The following is an 8923-nucleotide window of genomic DNA, read 5'->3' on the forward strand; positions in this document are numbered from 1 at the left end:
TGCGCCAAACCTAAACCCTGCCAAAACCTATAGGAGCATAGTATTCACTATTAAGTTGTCCCCAGCAGAGTCGCCAGCTGTAGCAACCTGCCTAAAAATTTATAACTTAGAGAGTCGCCACCTATTCTACCAAGGCGAATAGGAAACCTTTAATGGTTAAGAGATTTAGGGTAAGATACTATATTCGGGTTAAGGGAAGGTGTTAGGCACCCAAAACCCTTTCCTAAAGGTTAACATTGCAAAGATGAAGGTTATGGCAAAAACAGAGAGAAAGGCAACAGATAGTTAATAGGGTTAAAGACTTAATTATTGACATGATTAAGATTTGGAGGAGGGGGACTCGCCTTGTTGCCAAGTGCCTACGTATCTCCTTAGGGAGAATCAGAGTCAACGTAGTTCGGGGGACGGGTTGTACGCCCTTTGAGTTTGAAATTTGATTTGATATGGTTTTGGAGGCCTTTGAGTAGCCTATCGTAGTTTTGAATGAGGATGAAAATCCGTATTTGATATTGAGGTTTTGAAAGGTTTGTAAAGTGTTTTGAGGTTTGGGCGTACAACCCTGATTTTAATTTGTACTATTAATCGCGATGATCAATAGGTTTGATCACCATAATTAACAGATTAATAAAAGCATTGCTAATCATTCTAATCGATTGGTTCGATTATCACCGTTAGCAAATTGGTGTGTTTTAATAATTAATTATTGATTTTATCGTTATCCCTTATAATCGATAGATTCGATTACAAATAATAACGAGTTTTTAAAAGGTATGCTAATCATCGTAACCAATAGATTTGGTTAAAACCATTTAGCAAAATAAATGTTATTTTAATTTATATTTAATTAAAGAATTAAAGAATTAATTGATTATTACCCACCGCGATCAATTAATTTAATCGAAGCGAATAAAATTCTAAAATTGTTTGGCTAAAACCTAAGCCGGTTAGAAAGCCTTAATCCTAATACTTTGGCCTATGGCCAATGGGATTAAGCGAACCCTAACGCATTAATAAACCTTTTTAAGGTTTTTGTGATTTTTATAATTAAAAATAATTAAATAAATCAATCGAGAAAATAGTCGGGAAAATAATAATCATAACCCTAATCCTTATTTACATTTTAATCCTAATTTAAAAATCAAATTACACACATATTGATATATATATATATATAATTAAATAACATATAAATAATAATAAAAAAACCAAAGAACCTGGGAGTGGGATCCTGTGTGGCAGCGTTTGAGAGGTCCATGGTGTGCCCTCAGTTTCTTATGCGTTGGATTTGATGTTGGATGGATCCAAGGGATGTTGAAGGAAGTGCATCGTGACCTCGCGAGGACGTATACCACTAGATCCATGAGCGTGTGTCTTTTATAAAAAAATTGCTGGGAATGGGGATCGAACCCCCTCCCTTAGAGTCACTCTCGTTTCCCTTTTGCCATCCATGCTAACATTATCATCTATTATTAATATGCACTGCAATCAATATAAAGGCAGATAACCGGACATTGAAATCAACTTTCAAACGTGGGCCCCAACACCCATGTTGTAGCCAATGATATGAAGAGAGAAGGAGTCCGTTTGTTGACCAGCCATTCATCGTTGCACACGCGTGGAAGGAGAGAGAGGAGAAAATTGACCGGCCAATGAAAACAACCAACTGCGCCACGTGAGCGTCCCTGTAAGCCAGACGAAAGAACCCTCATCGGAACAGTATCTCCGATCTTCCCTTCCGATGGACATCAATCTTCAACCTGCGATAAAAACATCAAACGAAAAAGAAAGCGACCCAGACTGACTAAATGAAACCTTGCGATCACAATGGTGGTGGTTTTGCGCCCTGAAGCTCCCTGGAAACGCAGATACGAAGAAGAAGAAGATTTTGCCCTAACAATGGCAAAATGATGAATTCACGTTGAAACTCGCATGTTAACGTCCTAACCTGTTCTAATGGACCTCCTGAACACAAAAATACACTCCAAACATGTTTACGACGCATGGATTAATGTATTCGAATTCTTGAAATTCTTACGAAACGGTGCCTTTGCAAGCGATGGTTCTGAGCACCTCCAAGTATGAGCGATGACTGCAGTCGACTCTTGGGATCTTTAGGAGGGTGATTGAATGGCCAGGTGTAATACGGTGAACTGACTTTTAATCGATCGAAATGTCGCGGTTAAGCATGAGTCGCCACCGACTTTTATTTTATCCAAACAAATTCAGAAAGGCTAAAAGAAACAGAAAAAAACCTTTTAAAGAAATCTAAGTTCGGGGGGTAATTTATGCAAAGGGAAGGTGTAAGGCACCCTTTGCATCCATGGTTTTCCATGGGCTCTTAATTGCTTTGCTTGCTCGTTTTCAGAAAATGTAGATGAAAGAGGAAAAAATGGACTTTAGCTCGTAAATGAGCGTAGCCAGTTTTTTGAAGAATTTTGAGAAAGAATATAGAAAATAGAGCATGGCAAGGCAATTAGGGGCAATTACCTTAAACTCAGATGATAGGTCTCTTTTTAGCCTTTCAGAATGAAAGGGTCAGTCCTTCCCATAAGAGGGCAGGAAGCCTTTCGTTTGGAGGTTAAAGGGTCGTCGAAACATCCTGTGCCATAAGACTGTCCCATGCCATAGAAGGGCATGTAGTCTAAGGTAAGGATCAGCATAAGCCTTATTTGTAGGCAACCAGAGGATACCTCAGCCTTTCCCGTAGGCAACTTCCGAGGGTCGAGGTCATATTTGTGTATCGAAGGCAGCATCATTTAGGGTCGCATGACCTTTATTTATCGAGGCAGCATGGCTGAGGTATCCTCGTATTCGAGGGACATGGCTTATTCTGCAAAAAAACACAAAGGCAACAGGCAACAAGGCAACAGAGAGGTTACCCCAAAAGAGTGTGTGTGTGCATCAATCATGTGGTTCAATTCAGTTATTTATCTTGTAGTTAGTGACTCTAATCCAGTTTAAATTTGCACTCCCTAACTTACTAACCACGCAGTATATAAAGCAATAAAGGGGGAAGGAAGTTGTAACCAGCGGATCCCTTAATAGGGTTTGACATAAGTAATAATAAAGACAGAAAATATCAGGGTTATGGTTTAGGGTTACCGATACTCGTAGCTTTGACAATTTGACAACCCTGAAAATTGGAAAAGGAAGAATAAACAGAAAGGGGTGAGTGCATTATTAGTTCAGGGACAATTAGGGTTAACCCTTAATAAGATAAAGGATAAAGAAACTAATAATAAGTTAAATAAGTAATACTTAGCTTTGCATTTGGATTTGATCGGACATGGTTGACAGTCGGAGGAAGCCTCGAGATTAACCCTGAAAAAGGCAAAAAAGGCACTTTCGAGGTTTTTTAACCCTATGATGCGAATGAATATTTAAATGATAAAATAATAAAGAAGGGTTAAGAACTTAGCTTCATTCTTTTGACGAGGCGCGTAGTCGGAAGGCACCTGGAAAGACAACCCTGAAAAGGCACAGAAAAAGAAATAGATTCAGTGTAGGCACGTTCTTCGTAAACCCTGATTTAGGGTCCAACAGTTAATAACAATGATTAGTTATCATGGCAAAATCAAGGTTTAGAACATAAAATAAATTTAATTACCCTAAAATAATTATTAGCCAAAAAGATTATTTTTAATGTTAGAAGAAAAATCGAGATTTCAATTAGATATCTAATCCTAATATGTATTTTGATCAATTAATAAGATATTTATAATTAATTAAACATTTAAACAATCAAATTAATTTAATCATTTAATTTATTTAAATCAAATAAAAGATAATTTACTAAACACATAATTAAAAACAAAGTTATATAAAAAATAAGAAACAAAGACTCAGCTTAGCTTCAGTGTGGTTGAACTCAGAAGGTACATGGTGTAGATGCAGATTATTATGCGTTGGATCTGAAGTAGTATTGATTTAATGGCTGATGTGGTTGGGGTCCATCAGGCGCATGCGTGAGCCTGCCATACTGGATCTGTGAAGAACAAAATCCATGAAAATTAAAGGAAATAATTGCAAGATGCAGGGATCGAACCCTTGCCCTTGCGTACTAAGGTCTTTGGACGCAATACGCTACCAACTGAGCCAGTTATGATTGCTGACATTGAATTGGACCAGGGTTTATTTAACCAATCAAATGACGTTAATAGATTAAAAAAAAGTAGCGCCCAGTTTTGTCTTCCTCGTGAATTTTTCTGGAAACGCGACAACATCTTCAGCCACGGTTTAGTGTTGTTGCTACAGACTCTCATCATCCCAACCTGCAATAAATCATCAAACAAAATGCAATAATAATCCCAATTGGTTGTAAACGTCCCTACGAATTCATTGGAACATCTAATTCGGTCAAAAATTGCTTCTAGAACAGATTCCCAATTTGTGAGGTTGAAACCATAGCCATGGTAAGTCATTCAATTCATCATCAAAATCAAATTAACCATCCAGAAAGTTCATAAACATAAATATAAACACGAATATACGATCAAATTCAATTTATAATACGTGTATGATGGAAATCGAAATTGGGAAATTTGCTCAAACCGTGACCAATGATGGTGCGATTCTGGAAGTGCTTGATGACTTGTAGTAATCCAGAATGCTTCGAAGAAGGTCGAAGACTTGACCTTGATGCTTGGAACGCCCTTCAATCAACCTGGGATTTTGTCTGTTATGTAGCTTTTTTCACGATTTTGAAGCTTGGAATAGGGGTTCCTGCCGCTGCCAATTCCTTCTTTTTTTCTGATCAGAAATCCTTATGCATATATATAAGTCTGAATTAGGTTTGCTGAAGTGAATCAAATCTTTGCAAATCAATAGATTGGAATTGATTTTGGGAGAAATATACAAAGCTTCCAATTTTGTATTTAATCAACCCAATCTTTCTTCCTTTAATTTTTTTGCGTCTCATACTCTCCAATACCCAATATTTTAGCTTCAAGAAAGATTCAAAATATTTGTGACTAAATCTATTTATTTTATATTTTAATTGGTTTATTTAATATTCAAATGAATAGAAATCCATATGAATATAAATAAAATTCATAAAAATAAAATAATGAATTTAGAAGTCTTGAATTAGCCCATGGGTGATTTTAAAGTCCAAAAACTAGGCCCATTGGTTTAGAAACAACCAATTGCGCAATTAGAGTTTTGTGCTTTGGTTTGAATTTTGAATAGGAGAAATAGTATGGGCAAATTTTGGGGTATGACAACTGCCCCTGTTCAATTATCTTAAACCTGAAGATGTAGAGTGGTTTGTATGCCAGTCGGTATCTGAAGGTGGAAGATGATTGAACACTAGAATACCAAGAAATTTGCCCTAGCTGAAGTAAGGACTTTTGTCGGAGATGGGCTTGAAGATGCCATACAGGTGTTTAAGAGTCAGAATATGTCGTACGTTAGACTGTTTCTGAGGAATAGACATAGGTTGACTCGTATGTTAGACTGGGTCTAATTTGCCTCCGTAGATGTCTGGAAAACCGTGCGTTTTGTTGAAGAATAAATCGTGTGTTAGACTATTCTAAATTGCATCCTCAGATGTCTGTAAAACCGTGCGTTTTGTTGAAGAATAAATCGTGTGTTAGACTATTCTCAATTGCATCCTCAGATGTCTGGAAAACCGTGCATTAGGTTGAAGAATAAATCGTGTGTTAGACTATTCTCAATTGCATCCTCAGATGTCTGGAAAACCGTGCGTTAGGTTGAAGAATAAATCGTGCGTTAGACTATTCTCAATTGCATCCTCAGATGTCTGGAAAACCGTACGTTAGGTCGAAGAATAAATCGTGCGTTAGACTATTCTCAATTGCATCCTCAGATGTCTGGAAAACCGTACGTTAGGTCGAAGAATAAATCGTGCGTTAGACTATTCTCAATTGCATCCTCAGATGTCTGGAAAACCGTACGTTAGGTCGAAGAATAAATCGTGTGTTAGACTATTCTCAATTGCATCCTCAGATGTCTGGAAAACCGTACGTTAGGTCGAAGAATAAATCGTGCGTTAGACTATTCTCAATTGCATCCTCAGATGTCTGGAAAACCGTACGTTAGGTCGAAGAATAAATCGTGCGTTAGACTATTCTCAATTGCACCCTCAGATGTCTGGAAAACCGTGCGTTAGGTCGAAGAATAAATCGTGCGTTAGACTATTCTCAATTGCATCCTCAGATGTCTGGAAAACCGTGCGTTAGGTTGATGGATAATTCGTGCGTTAGACTAATCCGATTTGCATCCATAGATGTCTGGAGGGCCGTGCGTTAGGCTGTGCTTTAAATAAGATTCGAATCTTTGTAATGTACCTGTCACATATTCACTTGGTAATCAATGTCAGTTTTATGCAATGTATGTAATGAATGAGGTGGAGTTTCTCAAAATAAATGGGACGCTTTGTGTGTTATGCATGAATTATAACCGCATGCAATATATGAATATGCATGTGATGTATATGATGTATGGCTATGATTTATGTTACTCGAAGCATCTTGATTGAGAAGATAAATCTCTATGTCATCGTGAGTTTGATGTTTTGATCTTGTCTTGAAGATGCTCAGCTGGGAATTTATGATCCTTGCTTGGGGATGATCAGTAACTTGATGTACCCTGATTGGGAATAAAAGATATTAGTAAACCATGTTGGAGAAGAGCGAAATGTTGGAGAAACGGTAGTGTTGAAGATGTAAACTCTGTTGGGGAGCCATGTCTTTGTCGGGACGAGAGTATTTGAAGATATCTTTTTGAGGATTGCTCTGTGGGGATATGATCTTGTGAACCCGGCTCTGTGGGGACATGATCTTGCGAAATCGCTTATTTGAATGTTGCCCCTAGTGTTATAGTACCTACCATTCCTGGATTTAATTAGGACACGCCACTGAATGTTGATCAAGATGTCAAATTGGACTTGCATAGATTTGCCCCAGCTAGTAGGAACTTTGGAAAGATTTGCCTCACGAGGACTTTATGAGATGTGAACTTTGGGCGACATGCCCCTAGTAATCATAGGCCCCAGACAATGTCCTATGTTGGTTGAGAAGTAGCTTCAGATTTACTTGGATGCATGCCCCTGATTGTTTTGGCATCTTTGAGAGATTCTCGGAATCTTGACCTGATTGCCCCAGATTGATCGGGAAAACGTGTCGTGCCCCTTGTATACGTAGGAGACATTGCTTCTAAAGTGATTTTGTCTGTCGGGATAACTTTTAGTCATTAGTTGTACCATGTGCAAATTCTTCCTGATACTAACATTCGAAATTATGTAGCAAAATATGTTTAATAATGAATTCATGAGATGCAATGCATACGTTTGTCTTGAGTTTTTGAAAACATTAAAACAGGAGATGTAAAAGAGCGATATTTGTAAAAACATGATATTTGTAACAACGTGATGTTTATAAGAATGAAATATCAACTCAGCATTTTTGGTAAACCTTAAGGAGTCAGGATACCTTTTTGGTGACAGTATGCTCTCGAGCTAACCATGCTTCAATTAGGACTTTCAAGGGTTGTAACGTGGCTTGGTTCACGGTTTAAGAAGCAAAGGATAAAGGCTCAAAGTTTATTTATACCCACCCCTCTTCGTGATGATCTTCAGTCCTAAACTCAGTTAATCCGACTTATGCATTCAGGTTCCAAGAGATTTCTGAATTTGCGCCTTTGATAATGTTGATGGTTCGCAAGCAACGAGAACTTTTGAGATGGCAGTCACTTCTTCCTTTTGGTAGTCACATCATTGTGTTGTTCAGGAATTTATTGACTTCTCTTTTTTCATCTTTTTTGATATCCCTAACTTTTGCCTGAACTGTCTATTTTGAGCTTACAGTCAGCGGGATGCCTTGATTTTTGCCTAAGTCGTCTTTTGATTTTTGACTTAGCAGGCTTTTCTTTGTATGTATGTTTTTTCGTTTTTTTTAAAGATATTGACTGCTTTGTTTGATGATTGATGAACCATCATTGTATTTTGATTGACATCTCCAACACTTCTTTGATGTGTGCGGATGAACGCTTGTGATTGAAACCTTTGTTGAAATGTGTACTGAATGATTCTCTTAAAATAGAATGCACAGTCAAATTAACTGAGAACTACCCTGCCCCAGGTTATGATCAAGGGTTTTAATTAGTACAAGAAAGAAACTTCTACTTCTTAGGCTCAAAGGGGTTGACAAGGGATTAACGTCCTTATATCTCCACTGTTTAGGAATTGAAACAATGCCTGTACATCGTCAGCATAGTCCGCTCAAAAGCATACTGTATGAGGTTGCGGTATCGTTTTCGTCATCTTCCCTTAAAAGGCTTACAGCTTAGCAGGAGTTGAATATCACAAAACACATACAAATTAAAGACATAATTTAAAATGAGTGATAGCGAGATAATTAATTCAAGACAAACATATGCAATGCACTGATGATGATTATTAAAACAGATAATGTCTATCATGAGTCAAATGTTTAAACAAACAGGAAATAATTTGCAAATGAAAGTAGATCTAATGATCCAAAAGTTCGTCCGTCGAGACGTCAATCAATCTTGTTATGACTAGGCATAGGAGCAGTGATCACCACAGGGGTTTCAGGAGGATTGGATTTGATTTCTCTGTCATTGATCAAATCTTGAATCTTATTCTTTAATGTCCAACAATTGTTTGTGTAATGTCCAAGACTGTTGGAATGGTACGCGCACCTCGCATTGGGTTTATAGTCAGGAGTGTAGGTGTTAGAATTCGTTGGCTCGCTTGCCCTGAGCGTCTGGATCATATGAGTGAATTGATTGTTGTGACTCAGTTGTCGTGATTCCATTATCGTGACTCAGTTGTCATGATTCCATTATCGTGACTCAGTTGTCGTGACTTCGTTGCCGTGATTCCATTATCGTGACTCAGTTGTCGCGATCCCATTATCGTGACTCAGTTGTCGTGACTTCG

This window comes from Vicia villosa, linkage group LG1, assembly GCF_029867415.1.
Source record: "Vicia villosa cultivar HV-30 ecotype Madison, WI linkage group LG1, Vvil1.0, whole genome shotgun sequence".
Classification (NCBI taxonomy): Eukaryota; Viridiplantae; Streptophyta; class Magnoliopsida; order Fabales; family Fabaceae; genus Vicia; species Vicia villosa.